Source organism: Elephas maximus, chromosome 6, assembly GCF_024166365.1.
Source record: "Elephas maximus indicus isolate mEleMax1 chromosome 6, mEleMax1 primary haplotype, whole genome shotgun sequence".
Lineage (NCBI taxonomy): Eukaryota > Metazoa > Chordata > Mammalia > Proboscidea > Elephantidae > Elephas > Elephas maximus.
Genome location: NC_064824.1, coordinates 14,866,626 through 14,881,936, shown reverse-complemented (window position 1 = coordinate 14,881,936; position 15,311 = coordinate 14,866,626). Strand labels below are relative to the sequence as shown.

Here is a 15,311-nt window from a genome sequence, read left to right as displayed (position 1 = left end):
ATCCCTGTCTGAAGAGTTGGCTTCGGGAATGGTTCCTGTCCTGGGCCAACAGAAGGCCTGGGGGCTTTCCAGTCTCAGTCAGACCATTAAGTCTTGTATTTTAATGAGAATTTGGGGTCTGCATCCCACTGCTCTCCTGCTCCCTCAGGGGTTCTCTGTTGTGTTCCCTGTCAGGGCAGTCATCAGCTGTAGCTGGGCACCATCTAGTTCTTCTGGTCTCAGGATGATGTAGTCTCTGGTTCATGTGGCCCTTTCTGTCTTTTGGGCTCATAATTACCTTGTGTCCTTGGTGTTCTTCATTCTCCTTTGATCCAGGTGGGTTGAGACCAATTGATGCATCTTAGATGGCTGCTTGGCAGCGTTTAAGACCCTAGACACCACTCTTCAAAGTGGGATTCAGAATGTTTTCTTAATAGATTTTATTATGCCAATTGACTTAGATGTCCCCTGAAATCATGGTCCCGAGACCCCTGCCCCTGCTACACTGGCCTTCAAAACACTCAGTTTATTCAGGAAACTTCTTTGCTTTTGGTTTAGTCCAGTTGTGCTAACCTCCCTGTATTGTGTGTTTCTTTCCCTTCACCTAAAGTAGTTCTTATCTCCCAACAAATAAGTGAATGCCCCTCTCCCACCCTCCCTTCTCTCGTAACCGCAAAAGAATGTTTTCGTCTCTGTTTAAACTATTTCTCAAGTTCTTATAATAGTGGTCTTATAGAATATTTGTCCTTTTGCAACTGACTAATTTCACTCAGCATAATGCCTTCCAGGTTCCTCTATGTTATGAAATGTTTCACAGATTCATCACTGTTCTGTATTGAAGCGTAGTATTCCATTGTGTGAATATACCATAATTTATCCATTCATCTGTTGATGGGCGCCTTGGTTGCTTCCATCTTTCTGCGATTATAAACAGTGCTGCAATAAACATGGGTGTGCATGTATCTGTTTATGTAAAGGCTCTTATTTAGGATACATTCTGAGGAGTGGGGTTGCTGGATCGTATGATAGTTCTATTTCTAGCTTTTTAAGGAAGCACCAAATTGATTTCCAAAGTTGTTGTACATTTTCATTATATAGTGTCCTTCCTTATCTTTTATGATGGCTTTAACTTTAAAGTCTGTTTTGTCAGATATTAATATTGCCACTCCTGTTCTTTTTTGATTGTTGTTTGCTTGATATATTTTTTTCCATCCTTTGAGTTTTAGTTTGTGTCTCTAAGTCTAAGGTGTGTCTCTTGTAGGCAGCATATAGACGGATCTTGTTTTTTAATCCATTCTGCCACTCTGTCTCTTTATTGGTGCATTTAGTCCATTTACATTCAGGGTAATTATGGATAGGTATGAATTTAGTGCTATCATTTTGATGTCTTTTTTTGTGTGTTGTTGACAGTTTCTCTTTCCCACTTAATTTTATGTGCTGAGTAGATTATCTTTATATATTGTCCTTTCCTCATATTTGTTGTTGTTGATTTTGTTTCTGCTGAGTCTCTATTTTTTTCTTGTATTTTATTTTGATGAATAGGATAGTTTGTCTCCTTTGTGGTTACCCTTATTATTTACCCCTATTTTTTAAATTTAGACCTAACTTTTATTTCTTTGTATCCATGTATCTTCCTCTCCATATGGAAGGTGTATGATTACATTACATTTCTTAGTCCTTCTTTATTATTCTAATGTTGTGTTTTTTTATATAATAACATCGCCATTACCCTGTGTTGGGCCTTTTTTTTTTTTTTAATAATCTTGCTTTTTTTTTCTGGATTTCCCTGTCTGGGTTGACTTCTGGTTGCTCTGCCCAGTGTTCTAGTCTTGGGTCGATACCTGATATTACTGATTTTCTAACCAAGGAACTCCCTTTAGTATTTCTTGTAGTTTTGGTTTGGCTTTTACAAATTCCCTCAACTTGTGTTTATCTGGAAATGTCTTAATTTCACTTTCATATTTCAGAGACAGTTTTGCTGGATGTATGATTCTTGGCAGGCAATTTTCTTCCTTCAATTTTTAAAATATGTCATCCCATTGCCTTCTTGCCTGCATGGTTTCTGTCAAGTAGTCCGAGTTTATTCTTATTGGCTCTCCTTTGTAGGTGACTTTTCTTTTATCCCTTGCTGCTCTTATAATTCTCTCTTTATCTTTGGTTTTGGCAAGTTTTATTATAATATGTCTTGGTGACTTTCTTTTAACATCTACCTTATGTGGAGTTCAATGAGCATCTTGGACAGATATCTTCTCATCTTTCACAATATCAGGGAAGTTTTCTGCCAACAAATCTTCAACAATTTTCTCTGTATTTTCTGTTATCCTGCCCTGTTCTGGTACTCCAATCACTCGCAGATTATGTCTCTTGATAGAGTCCCACATGATTCTTAAATTTTCTTCATTTTTAAAAATTCTTTTATCTCATTTTTCTTCAAATATATTAGTGCCAAGTGATTTATCTTCGAGTTCAGAAATTCTAGCTTCTACTTGCTCAATTCTGCTCCTCTGACTTCCTATTGAGTTGTCTAATTCTGTAATTTTATTGTTAATCTTCTGAATTTCTGATTGCTGCCTGTCTGTGGATTTTTCCAGCTCATTAAACTTTTCATTATGTTCCTGAATAATCTCTCTAATTTCTTCAGTTGCTTCATCTGCATGTTCCTTGGCTTGTTCTGCATGTTGTCTCATTTCCTTCCTGATGTCTTGAAGGGTTCTGTATATTAAACTTTTGTATTCTGGCTCTGGTAATTCCAGGAAGGCACTTTCATCTAGAAGATCCCTGGATTCTTTATTCTGAGAGCCTGTTGAAGTGATCATGGTCTGTTTGTTTATGTGACTTGATATTGACTGTTGTCTCTGAGCCATCTGTAAGTTATTTTATTAGTTTATGCTTGCTTACTGTGTCATAGCTTCTTGCTTTGTTTGGTTTTGATATACCCCTATGGGTTGCTTGAGTGAGCTAGCTTGATTATTTTCACCTTTGGAGCTCTGATGCTCTGTCCCCAGATGGCTAGAGCTGTTATCAGGTATATCAGTCTAGGAGTCCATTCATTTTTCTTGTATGAATTCAGCTCAGGTTTCCAGGTAGCTGATCATCAAGTGTGTGGTACAGGCTCTGTCCTACAGTCTTAGAGGGCAGGGGTGATTGGTGTATATACCAGTGTCTGATTGCAGCAGGGGGTCACACTCTGAACAAGGCAGGGGGCTGAGAACTGACCCCCGAGTGTCTCTGAGGAAAGCGCGTCCCTGTTCCCTAGAGCGTGCAGGTGGGTGGGTTCTGCAGAGGGACCGTGGGCACCCATTGTTTTTGGTTGTCAGGACTGGGAGGTACCAGTTATCCTTGGACCCCTGTCACAGGTGGCTGGGTGACCTGAGTGGAGGTACCAGTCCTTAGGTCCCTGATGTGGGTAGGTAGGGACATGGTTTAATAGGCAAAGCAACGTCAAACATCAAACACCCACCTCTCCAAGTGGTTGGAGTCTGCCAACAAGGGGCCTATTCTCCCAAAATAGGCCCACACAGGTCCATGCAGAAGGGAAAGTTGCTCAAAGTCCATGGACAGTTTATGCCTGGATAGGAGCTGCTTCTGTCCTGAGCTCCCCCGGTTAGTGGAGCTAGCAAATTATCTTTTCTCTCAAATGCAAATTTTTTCCTTCCCCAAGGCCAGGAGGATGGCTCTAGGTGCTCAACAGTGCCTATCTCAGGCCCAGGGAATTCAGCTGCTGAAGCCGGTTAGCAGGTCGGGGGGCACGTTAAAATACAAGCAGGTACTTAGCTTTTGCCGAGAGCGCCATCTTCCTCAAGTTCCGGAGGTATGAGTAGTCTGTGTGGCTGGCTGCTTCTCCCTGAGGAAACTGCGGCCGAATGCTACTACTAGCCCGTGGCCACCGCTGCTTCGGGAATGGTGCCTGAGGGCTCCTGGCAATTCAGGTCCAGTAACTCCTCTCCGCTTCTGAATGGTCTCTTCCTCCCCCTGCCCCCCAGTTTGTTTTCTAAGCTTGCCTTTGAAGCTCAGGGCTCCCAGCTTGTCACAAATACAGTTGTTTCACTTGTTTTTTTTTGGGTCTTTGTTGTAAAGAGGGCTCGCCAGAAGCATCTGTCTATTCCGCCATCTTGGCTCCATGTCTATTTCATTTTGTAAAATCATTTTTATTGCTATGTGTTCACGTTTACTAGTAATATCTTAAGCAGTCTTTAATTTACTGTTGTTAATCCCACCCAGCATATATTTCAGTGGACATTTTCTTTTTTACCTATAAAATTTCCATTGTAAAACGTATCTTCCATGCCTGTACCTAACATTTTTTTCTCAGTTGCCCTGAACATATGGAATATGGTTATGACAACTTTATTAATGACCTTGTCTACTAATCTATCATTTGTGTTATTTCTAGGTCTTTTTGTATTGATTGATTTAGCTGCATTTTCTTACATGTTTACATACCTGGTGTGATGGTTAAGGTTGTATGTCAGCTTGGTGGGCCATGATTCTCAGTGGTTTGGCAGCTATGTAATGATGTAATTTGGCAGTTATGTGATGATGTGGTTATCCATTTTGTGATGTAACGTGATCAGCCAATCAGTTATAGGGGAATCTCCTTGGGAATATGACCTACATCCAATATATATGCACGTTCCAGCAACGATCGCTGGCTTTTGCTTGCTGTGGATCTTGCATCTAGCTCATCATCATCTGTCCTCTGGTTCTTAGGACTTGAGCCAGTAGCCTGCCGTATTGCCTGCTGATTGGGGGATCCATCAGCCTCCACCGCCTGTGAGGTAGCAGCCTGCCATCTGACCTGCTGATCTTCAGCCCCTGCAGCTAAGTGAGTTGGGAGCAGCCTCCAGCCTGACACTTGTCCCACTAAGTTGGGACTTGGCAGCCTCTACAACCACGTGAGCCATTTCCTTGAGATAAATCTATCTACCTCTGTCTCTGTTTCTCTCTCTCTCTCTCTATATACACACGCCTTTAAAAGACCGCGTAAAAGATCTCAAAGTTGCCATTTGTGACCCGAAAGAAAGCCTTATTTCTTGTAGTAACAGAGGTGTTATTGCTGAAAATCAAACCCAAGATCTTATCATAAGAGTGGCTGAATTATAACACCAACTGAATTCCCAGCCTTGAATGGTGTCTGAGGTTAAAGTGAGGGCATTGATCGTGATGAAATGGAATCTTGAAACTTGTGGAGGGAACATATGGGCAGATAATAAGAACAGTGAGGACACTGAGCCTCTAAATGTTGTTGAATCACTCCAGCCAACAGAACCAGCCCTCTTACTCCCATCCGAAGAGATTACTCCATCTTTTTCTGCTAAGCTACCCGCCCCAATAAAACCACTAGCCCTTCCAGCCCCATCTGATGAGATTAACCCAGCTGTGTCTGAAAAGCGTTTGTCTGAGATACTGCCTGGGGTGATGTCTTAGTAATTGAATGAGGCAGATGCCTTACAAGAAATTGCTGAATGTCCTCAGAACACATTTCCACCATCCATTTTTTGTTTTAGACCTATAACTAGACTTAAGTCCCAGCAGGCCCCAAAAGGTGAAGTGCAAAGAGTGACCCAGGAGAAGGGATGCTACACTCCAGAACGGCTTAACTTTTCTATTATGTCCAGATAGAAACCTGGGGAATATGTGTGGGAATGGCGATTAAGGGTGCTGGATAATGGTGCACGGAACATAAAGCTGGATCAGTCTGAGTTTGTTGCTAAGCGTCCACTAAGCACAGATTCTTCATTCATTGTTCTAGCTGGAGACGTTAGAAAAGGATCTAATAGTTTATTTGGTTGATTTCCTGAAGTGTGGATTATGCAGTGACCTACACTAAATCGAGTTGAAGTACCAGGCCTGCCTTAGTGTACTGTAGAAGAAGGTATCCAAAGGCTTATGGAAATTTGCATGTTAGAGTGTATTTATCAGGTTAGATCCACAGACCCACACATGGAGTACCAAAAGGACACGCCTTTAACCACAACGTGAGGAACAAATTTGTGAAGGGAGCCCCAGCATCTTTGAAGGCTGCTGTGTTTGCTATTTTATGTAAGTCAGATTTGACAGTGAAAAGTGCCCTAACTGAATTAAGACACCTAACTACAATGGGGCTGTTTGGACTCTGTGGTGGCAGGGACCAAGTGGTGGCACTCAGTTGACAAAGACAAGGTGGGCATGGTTACCATAATGGACAGTGGGGTAAAAGCAGTAATCAGAATAGTCTGACTAGTATGGACTTATGGCTACTTAGTCATGCTGCCTGTAGGAGTGAACTAGATGGGAAATGTACTAAATATTTACTTGATCTGTACACACAGAAGAATTCCAGGTCAAGTGAACAGCAGCCTAACTTGGATCACCAGAATAGAGAGTCACAGCCCCTCAATCAATTCCCAGACTTGAGTGAGTTTACAGACATACAGTCTCTTTTAATGAAGAGGAGGTCAGGTGCCCTTGAGGACAGACCCCACTGTGCTGCGAAAAATTTATACTGTTAATCTTTCTCCCAGCCTTCCCCAAAGGGATCTATGGCCTTTTATGAGAGTGACTGTTCATTGGGGAAAAGGAAATAATCAGACTTTTTGGAGATTACTGAATACTGGCTCTAAAGTGACACCAAAATGTCACTGTGGCCTGTCAGACAGAGTGGGAGCATATGGAGGTCAGGTTATTAATGGAGTGTTAGCTTAGGTTCATCTCACAGTGGGTCCAGTGAGTCCCGGAACCCATCCTGTAGTGATTTCCCCAGTTCCAGAATGCATAATTGGGATAGATGTACACAGCAACATGTATTTCCACTCACCAAGGCTGACTTGGCTACAGCCACTGCTGAGTGCGCAGTCTGCCAGCAGCAGGGACCAACACTGAGTCCCCAATATGGCACAAATCCTTGAGGCAATCAGACAGCAACCTGGTGGCAAGTTGATTACACTGGACCACTTCCTTGGGAAATGGTAGCATTTTGTTCTTATTGGAATAGACATTTACTCTGGATATGGATTTGCCTTCCTTGCATGCAGTGCTTCTGCCAAAACTACGATCTGTGGACTTACAGGGTGCCTTATCCACCATTGCGATATCTCGTCCAGCATCGCCTTGTATCAAGGGACTCACTTCACAGCAAGTGAAGTGCAGTGATGGGCCCATGCTCGTGGAATCCACTGCTCTTACCATATTCCCCTTCATCCTGAAGCAGCTGGCTTGATGAACCAATGAATGGCCTTCTAAAGACACAGTTACGGCACCTGCTAGGTGGCAATTGCTTGCAGGGTTGGGGCATTGTTATCCAAGAGGATGTATATCCTCTAAACTAGTGTCCAATATATGGTGCTGTTTCTTGATAGCCAGGATTCATGGCTCTAGGAATCACGGGGTAGAAATGGGAGTGGCATCACTCACTGTTACCCCTTGTGACCCACTTGCAAAATTCTTGCCTTCTGTCCCTGTGACCCTATGTTCTTTGGGCATAGAGGTCTTACTTCCAAAGGAAGAAATGTTCTCACCAGGAGACATAATACTGATTCCATTGAACTGGAAGTTAAGAATGCCACCCGGCCTTTTGGGCTCCTCACGCCTCTGGATCAAAAGGCAAAGAAGGGAGTTATTGTCTTGGCTGGTGTGACTGATCCAGATTACAAACGGGAAATTGGATTGATATTACATAATTTAATGGAGGTAAAGAAGTGTATGTCTGGAATACAAGAGATCCCTTAGGGCATCTCTTAGTATTACCATGTCCTGAGATTAAAGTCAATGGAAAAGTATAGCAATCCAATTCTGATATGACTACTAATGGCCCAGTCCCTTCGAGAATGAAGGTTTGGGTCACCCCACCAGGCAAAGCAGAGAACCATGAGCAGCTGAGGGAAAAGGGAATATGGAATGAACAGTTAATGAAGGTAGTTCTAAATGCCTGTTACAACCACATGACAAGTTGCAGAAACAAGGACTGTAATGGCTATGAGTATTTCTTCTTTTTATGTGTGTATCAAATATTTTTGTTTTCTTCACTTATATAGGATGTAAATAGTGCTAGTTCATTTTTGGTTGTATTTGTGTTGTGTCATAGGCACAAGTATGACTTTGTAATTGTGTTTATTTAGTGGTTTTTTATGGTTTAAGGAGATCCATACAGGTGCCAAGTTGACAAGGGGTGGACTGCGGTGTTTAAGGTTGTGTGTCAACTTGGCTGGACCATGATTCTCAGTGGTTTGAGAGTTATGTAATGATCAGTTTTTCAGTTATGTACTATAATCTGGCAGTTATGTAATCATGTAGTTATCCTGCAATTTATGATATAATGTAGTTATCTTCATGATGTGATCTGATGTGATTAGCCAGTCAATTGTAAGGGGTTTCTTCAAGTTTTTGACTTGCATCCAGTATATATGGACATTCTGGCAAAGATTGCTAGCTTTTTCTTGCTCTGGATCCTGCATCTGTCTTGTCACTATCTGACCTTCAGTTGTTAGGACTTGAGCCAGTGGCCTGCCACATTGCCTGTTGATCTTGGATTCATCAGCATATGCAGCCTGTGAGCCAGCAGCCTGCCATCTGACCTGCTGATCTGGAGTTTGTCAGCCCCTGTAACTACCTAAGTCAGGAGAAGCCTCCAGCCTGATGCCTGATCTGTGAACTTGGGACTTGCCAGCCTCTATAAATGCATGACCCATTTCCTTGAGATAAATCTCTTCTTTCTCTTTACGTATGTGTGTGTGCGTGTGTGTATGTGTATGTGTGTGTGTGTATATATATATGGGCAAAGGCATTTGACTATGGATCATAACAAATTATGGGTAACATTGCAAAGAACGGGAATTTCAGAACACTTAACTTTTGCTCATGAGGAACCTGTGGATAGATCAAGAGGCAGTCATTCCAACAGAACAAGGTGATACTGCCTGGTTTAATGTCAGGAGAGGTGTGCATCAGGGTTGTATCATTCAATCTGTATGCTGAGCAAATAATCCAAGAAAGTGGACTATGTGAAGTAGAACACGGCATCAGGATTGGAGGAATACTCATTAACGATGTGCAATGTGCAGATGACACAACCTCGCTTGCTGGAAGTGAAGAGGACTTGAAGCACTTACTGTGGAAGATCAAAGACTACAGCCTTCAGTATGGATTACACCTCAACATAAAGAAAACAAAAAAATCATCACAACTGAACCAGTAAGCAACATCATGATAAACAAAAAATATTGAAGTTGTCAAGGATTTCATTTTACTTGGACCCACAATCAACAGCCACGAAGCAGCAGTCAAAAAATCAAATGGCGCATCTCACCGGGCACATCTGCTGCGGAAGACTTCTTTAAAGCGTTAAAAAGCAAAGATGTCACTCTGAGGAAACTCTGGTGGCGTACTGGTTAATGCTACGGCTGCTGACTAAAAGGTCGGCAGTTCGAATCCGCCAGGCGCTCCTTGGAAACTCTATGGGGCAGTTCTGCTCTGTCCTGTAGGGTCGCTATGAGTCGAAATCGACTCAACGGCACTGGGTTTGTTTTTTTTGGTTCGGTCACCTTGAAGACTAAGGTGCGCCAGACCCAAACCATGGTGTTTTCAAACACCTCATGTATGTGTGAAAACTGGGCAACAAATAAGGAAGACAGAAGAAGAATTGATACCTTTGAATTATGGTGTTGGCGAAGGATATTGAATATACCATGGACCGTCAAAAGAACGAGCAAATCTGTCTTGGAAGAAGTACAGCCAGAATGTTCCTTAGAAGCAAGGATGGCAAGACTTCGTCACATACTTTGGACATATTATCAGGAGGGATCAGTCCCTGGAGAAGGACATCATGCTTGGTAAAGCAGAGGGTCAGTGAAAAAGAGCAGTTCCCTCAATGAGATGAATTCACACACTGACTGCAACAGTGGGCTCAAACATAACAACGATTGTGAATATGTCGCAGGATCAGGCAGTGTTTCATTCTGTTGTACACAGAGTCACTGTGAGTTGGAACTGACTCTATGGCACCTAATAACAGCAACGTATACACCTTACTGGTTTTGCTTCTAGAGAACCAAGACTGAGACACTTGGTAATGTTTGATTGGGTACTTTATCTTTTACGTTTTGACTTTTACTTTGTTAAGTGCACGTTATTTTTGTTTTTCTGTAAATTTTCTGAGATGCATTTAAGGTACTTGGAAACAGATCCGTTTCTTTCTTGCCTTTTTAGCTTTGTTAAGTGGAACCAGAGCAGCATTTAGTCTGGGGCAAATTTTTCTCCACTACTGAAGCAAAACTCTTCTGAGTACTTCACCCAGCGCCCTGTGGATTAACAAGGGCTTCCACTCCGACAGTCTGACATTCTTATGTGGAAACCATATAAATAAAAGATATAAAATCAGGGAGTAAATTGCCTACAGCCTCATCTTCTTAGTGTCTCCGTATATTAGGAATTATATTTAGTTGTGTATAACAGTCAAATGCAAGGGATTACCAAGTAAGCGGTTTTATTTTTCACGTAGTAACTCTGGAGACTCATCGAAGTCATCATGAACTCTTTATTAACTCACTCCTTTGCCATCTTTAGTGTGAGGCCTAGAATGTAAGTGTCGAACAAAATGTTTTATATGATTTGAAGTTTGAATGTGAACTCTGGGTTGGAGATACAGTTTTAGGGATTATCAGTCAGTTTATAGGTGGTAGCGGTTGAGATCATAGAAAAGGATGCTCTAGGAGAGTTAATACAATGACAAGGGCAGTAGTGTAAGGATGGAATCCCAAATAACACCAGTGCCAGGCAGAGGAAGAAGAGATTCTGGAGAGTGTGGTGGAAAGAATCATAAGTGTGCATTGCCATGAAATTTGTAGCAGGTATGTATATTTTTGGCTGTCTAGCCCTTAAAGAGTCTTCTTGTTTGGGGGGAATCATTCATTGTATTAGTCCTGGGGAGGAAACAGTGTCCTAACCAAACTTTAGTATGGCTTTTACTGTAGTAGAGCTGTCTTAGGGTGAGTTCTCTAGAGGAGCAAACCAGTAAAGTATATATATAAACATATAGACAGAGATTTATTTCAAGAAAATGGCTCACATAATTGTAGAGGTCGGCAAGTAGCAAATCCTTGGGTCAGGCAGCAGGCTGGAGGCTTCTCCTGACTCATGTGATTGCAGCGGATGACAAACTCAAAAATCTGCTGTTCAGGTGGCAGGCTGCTAGTCACGGGGTTGTGGGAGCTGGCGTATCCAAAATCTGCAGGTCAGGCAGTAGGATGAAGGCTTCTCACATCCCACAAACCAGAGTTCAGAGGATGACGAGACAAACGCAGGATTGGAAAGAGAGAACATCCATATGTATATTGGATGCAGGCCACACCCCCCAGGAAACTCCCTTTCCAGCTGATTGGCTACTTATATCAAAACACAAAATGGATGATGGTTATATAATGTCTGCCAAACCATTGAGAATCCTGGCTCAGCTAAGTTGACATATAACATTAACCGTCACAAGAGCTAATGTCAGGAAATAGGGGAGATGCTCACTTTGCCAGCACATACACTAAAATTGGAATGATACAGAGAAGATTAGCATGGTCCCTCTGCAAGGATGACATGCAAATTTGTGAATCGTTCTGTATGTTTTTAGGAATAATGAGCTGACTCGTCCCTCAAAAATTAAGAAATAAAAAGAGAAGTAGGAGAGGATCAGATCATATATAGCCATGTAAGCCATGGCAGTGACTTTGGATTTTATCCAAGGCGTGATGAGAAACCAGTGAATGATTCTGAGCAGGAGTTAACATGCTCAGACTTTTTTTAAAAGAAAAATCTCATTGCAATATGCAAAATACATTGTATGAGGACTTGGAGTAAAAACAGGCTGGTTTGAAAGGACGCTGTTGCAACATTCCAGGCCTGGAGATGGTCACGACTTGAAGTGGAGTGGTAATGGAGAGGATACGTATTTTTAAGGGAAAGCTAACAGAATTTGCTGATGGGTTGGAATGTAAGGTGAAAGAAAGAGAGGAATCAGGAAAATTCCAAAATTTTTTATTTGAATAGTCAGAAAAGTAGAGATACCCATTTTTTTGTTGTTGAAATGGAGAAGACTGGGAGGAATAAATAAACGTTTTATTTTTGCTTTCGTTTTTAATTTTTTCTGTTTTCTTTGAGAACAATTTTAATGTTCAGAAGTTAGAAGGATGGTATAAACAATTTGCTTTGTCTTATCATTTGAGATTAAGTTGCGAACATTTGTCGTTATCATCCTGGAACACTTTAGTTTGTAGTTACTACTGCTATCAGCAAGGACATTCTCCTACATATCCAGAATGGAAACCTCACAATCAGGAAGTTAACAGTGTCAGAGTTTTATCTTAAGGTTTCAACTTGGTTGGGTCATGATTTTCAGTGGTTTGGCAGTTATGTAATAATATAGTTATCCTCCATTTTGTGATGTAACCACCTCCATGATGTGGTCTGATGTGATCAACTAATCAGTTGTAAGGGAAGTTTCCTTGAGGGTGTTGCCCACATATAATATATATGGACATTCTGGCAAAGCTCACTTGCCTGCTATGGATCCTGCATCTGGCTCATCATCATCTGACCTCCGGTTCTTGGGACAAGAGCCAGCCGCCTGCTGTATTGCCTGCTGATCTTGGGATTTGTTGGCCTCTGCAGCCTGTGAGCCAGCAGTCTGCTGTCTTAAACTTGCTGATCTTGGATTTGCCAGCCTCTGCAGCCCACAAGCCAGCAGCCTACCATTTGACCAGCCGATTTAGGGTTTGTCAGCCCTCGCAGCTATGTGAGTCAGGAGAAACCTCCAGCATGATGCCTGACCTACAGACTTGGGACTTGCCAGCCTCTACAGCAATGTGAGCTATTTCCTTGAGATAAATCTCTCTTTACGTATTTTTTATATATATCAGGTCAGCCCCTCCAGTAACAGAGGTGCTGATTTTCAAGGCTAACTCAGCCCTCTTAAAACTTATGCAGACCAAGTGTAAGTTTTGTCTTGGGGCATCCTTAAGTAAGAAGTCTATAGATTTCTACTGTCCTTACCTGAATTTCTAGCAGTTCTTCATTAAAAAATGTCTCAATTTGTCTTTTGTCAATTTCCATATCCCTGAATGTTATTTTGACAGTCTTGTCCAGTTTTATACTTTTTGTTTTTGAGGGGGGCAGGATTTGCTGACCTCTTCATTTTGCAATAGCTGGAAGTCCTCCCAGCAAGTTCTTTTTATTCCGCCTTCAGAATTTACGTTGAATCCATCATCTTCTCCATCCTCACTGCTGCTGTCTTATTCTACACCATCATCTGCTTTTGTGCTTTTGCAGTAACTTTATAACTAGTCTCTGTGCTTCCTCTATTGCCATCTTAGAATCCATTTTTGTTTTTTTAATACACTTTAAATTTTAGAATAGTTTTGGATTTACAGATTATTGTTAACATCTTACATTAGTGTGAACCATTTATCACAACTAATGAATCCATGTAGATATATTATTATCTAAACTCCTTACTTTATTCTGATTTTATTAACTTTTCTTTAATGTCCTTTTTCTGTTCTAGAATTCTATCCAGGATACCACATTACATTTAGTTTTCAGGATACCACATTGCATTTAGTTTTCATGTCCCCTTAACTTCTGGATTTTGGCTTTTGACAGTTTCTCAGACTTTCCTTATTTTTGATAACCCTTAATAGTTTTGAGGCATATTAGTCAGGTATTTTGTAGAATGTCTCTCAGTTTGGTTCTGCCAGATACGTTTTTCATGGTACTTTGGTTATGGGTTTCTGGGAGGAAGAGCACAAAAGTAAAGTGCCGTTTCGATCATAAAAGGGGTACATATTATCAACATCATTTATCATCGTTGATGTTGACTTTTATCACCTGGCTGAGGCAGTGCCTGTTAAATTTCTCCACTATAAAGTTAAACCCACCCCCTGCTTTTATAAATGAAAATATGCTATAACCATTATCTTGCCACATTTGCCTAACATATATTTCTAATTTTAAACATTCCTTACGCAACATGGATAAGTAGTATCTGTAGTATTGCAAATGAACTAATATTTCGTGTCCGAATTTATATTTACCCATTCTGCTGCTGGTGGACATTTTTGGCTGTTATGTTTATTCAGTACCCAGGGTGACATTTTAAAATATGAATCAAATCATATCTTATCCCTGCTTAAAACTATCCGTTGGTTTTTCATTGAACTACAAGTAAAATCCAAACTTCTTTGACCTTTAAGAACTTAGTTGGTACTCACCCCTGCTTACCTTTACAGCCTAGTGTATCTCTTGCCATTCTCCCTTAGCTTTGTAAAATACTAGCCACACGGACCTTCCTGCAGTTCCTGGAACGTGCTGAGCTTTTTTGGGCACTTGTGTGTGTTGTTCCTTTAAGCTGTAAAGTTACTCCCTTAGTTCTTCACGTGGCTGGTACCTTTTCACATTTTAGAGATCTTACCTAGTCACTTATTCACCGAGCTTGATATCTCTTCAAAAGATTATGCAGTGTTAAGAGTATTTCATTATGAAGTATAGTTTTCATTTTTAGTGTATGTTTTGTGAGTATAGAGTTTCAGAGGGTTGTTTGAAGTATTGTGCTTCAGAAATAGGTTACTTTGTTTTTAACGTGTTTTGATTGAAACCTGGAATGGGAATGATTGACAGAGAAAGGACGTATTTCTGAAAATAAACCCACATATAATCAACATTGTTTTTAAAAATTCACATGCAACAAAGAATGTACGTCGTTTTTGCTTTAGATTGTATTTTTATAGGCTGAAATGTCATGAGATGCTCTCAGTTTTCTGTTGATTTTTCTTAGATGGCTTATTTCAACTTGTACTTTGTGGTTAAATAAAAAGCATGGATGGAGTGTGAAAGTCATGAATACCTTATGAGGAGAGTTATCAAATTTAGATTGAGTGCCAGCTTTGACTATCATTTGTCGGTGAGGACAAAGCTATACAGGCAGTCCCCGGGTTATGAACGAGGTCTGTTCCTGTGACTTTAAGTTGAATTTGTAGCTAAGTCGAAACAGATGAATAAGGTTCTTTTAGGGTTGCAGTGAGTTGGAATCAACTCTGCCAGTGGGTTCGGTTTTTTGGTTTTAGTGCAAGAACAGGTTCGAAGCCTTTTCAGTGATTTAAAAGCTGCACTGCAGTAAGTCAAGGTGATTGTGATGAAGAGTTTATTGTGAATAGGGGTTGGTTCAGTTGTTTCAAAGTGAGGACAAATTTACATAACATTAATTGGCAAGTATCAGTTGTCTTTAAGTCGAATGTTTCTAGCAGAGGGACTGCCTGTAATTAAGATTTGGGATGTTCTCAGTGAATTCACAATCTAGTTGTAGAGGGTTGGGCTTA

The 15,311-nt window shown here is 41.0% G+C and overlaps 1 protein-coding gene and 1 non-coding gene across 3 annotated transcripts in view; both read left to right on the top strand.

Annotated features, from left to right (window-relative positions):
- The window catches only part of MAP3K2 (mitogen-activated protein kinase kinase kinase 2), a 135,129-nt gene that overhangs the window by 22,258 nt on the left and 97,560 nt on the right, over positions 1-15,311 (top strand). For both annotated transcript variants that reach the window (XM_049889098.1, XM_049889099.1), the window contains exon 2: positions 4,690-4,874. The gene's annotated coding sequence lies outside the window, so the exon portion shown is untranslated. The remainder of the gene's footprint in view (positions 1-4,689; positions 4,875-15,311) is intronic.
- LOC126078621 (U6 spliceosomal RNA) lies at positions 11,462-11,568 on the top strand. Its single transcript, XR_007518107.1, has one exon. It is a non-coding gene; the product is annotated as a U6 spliceosomal RNA (small nuclear RNA).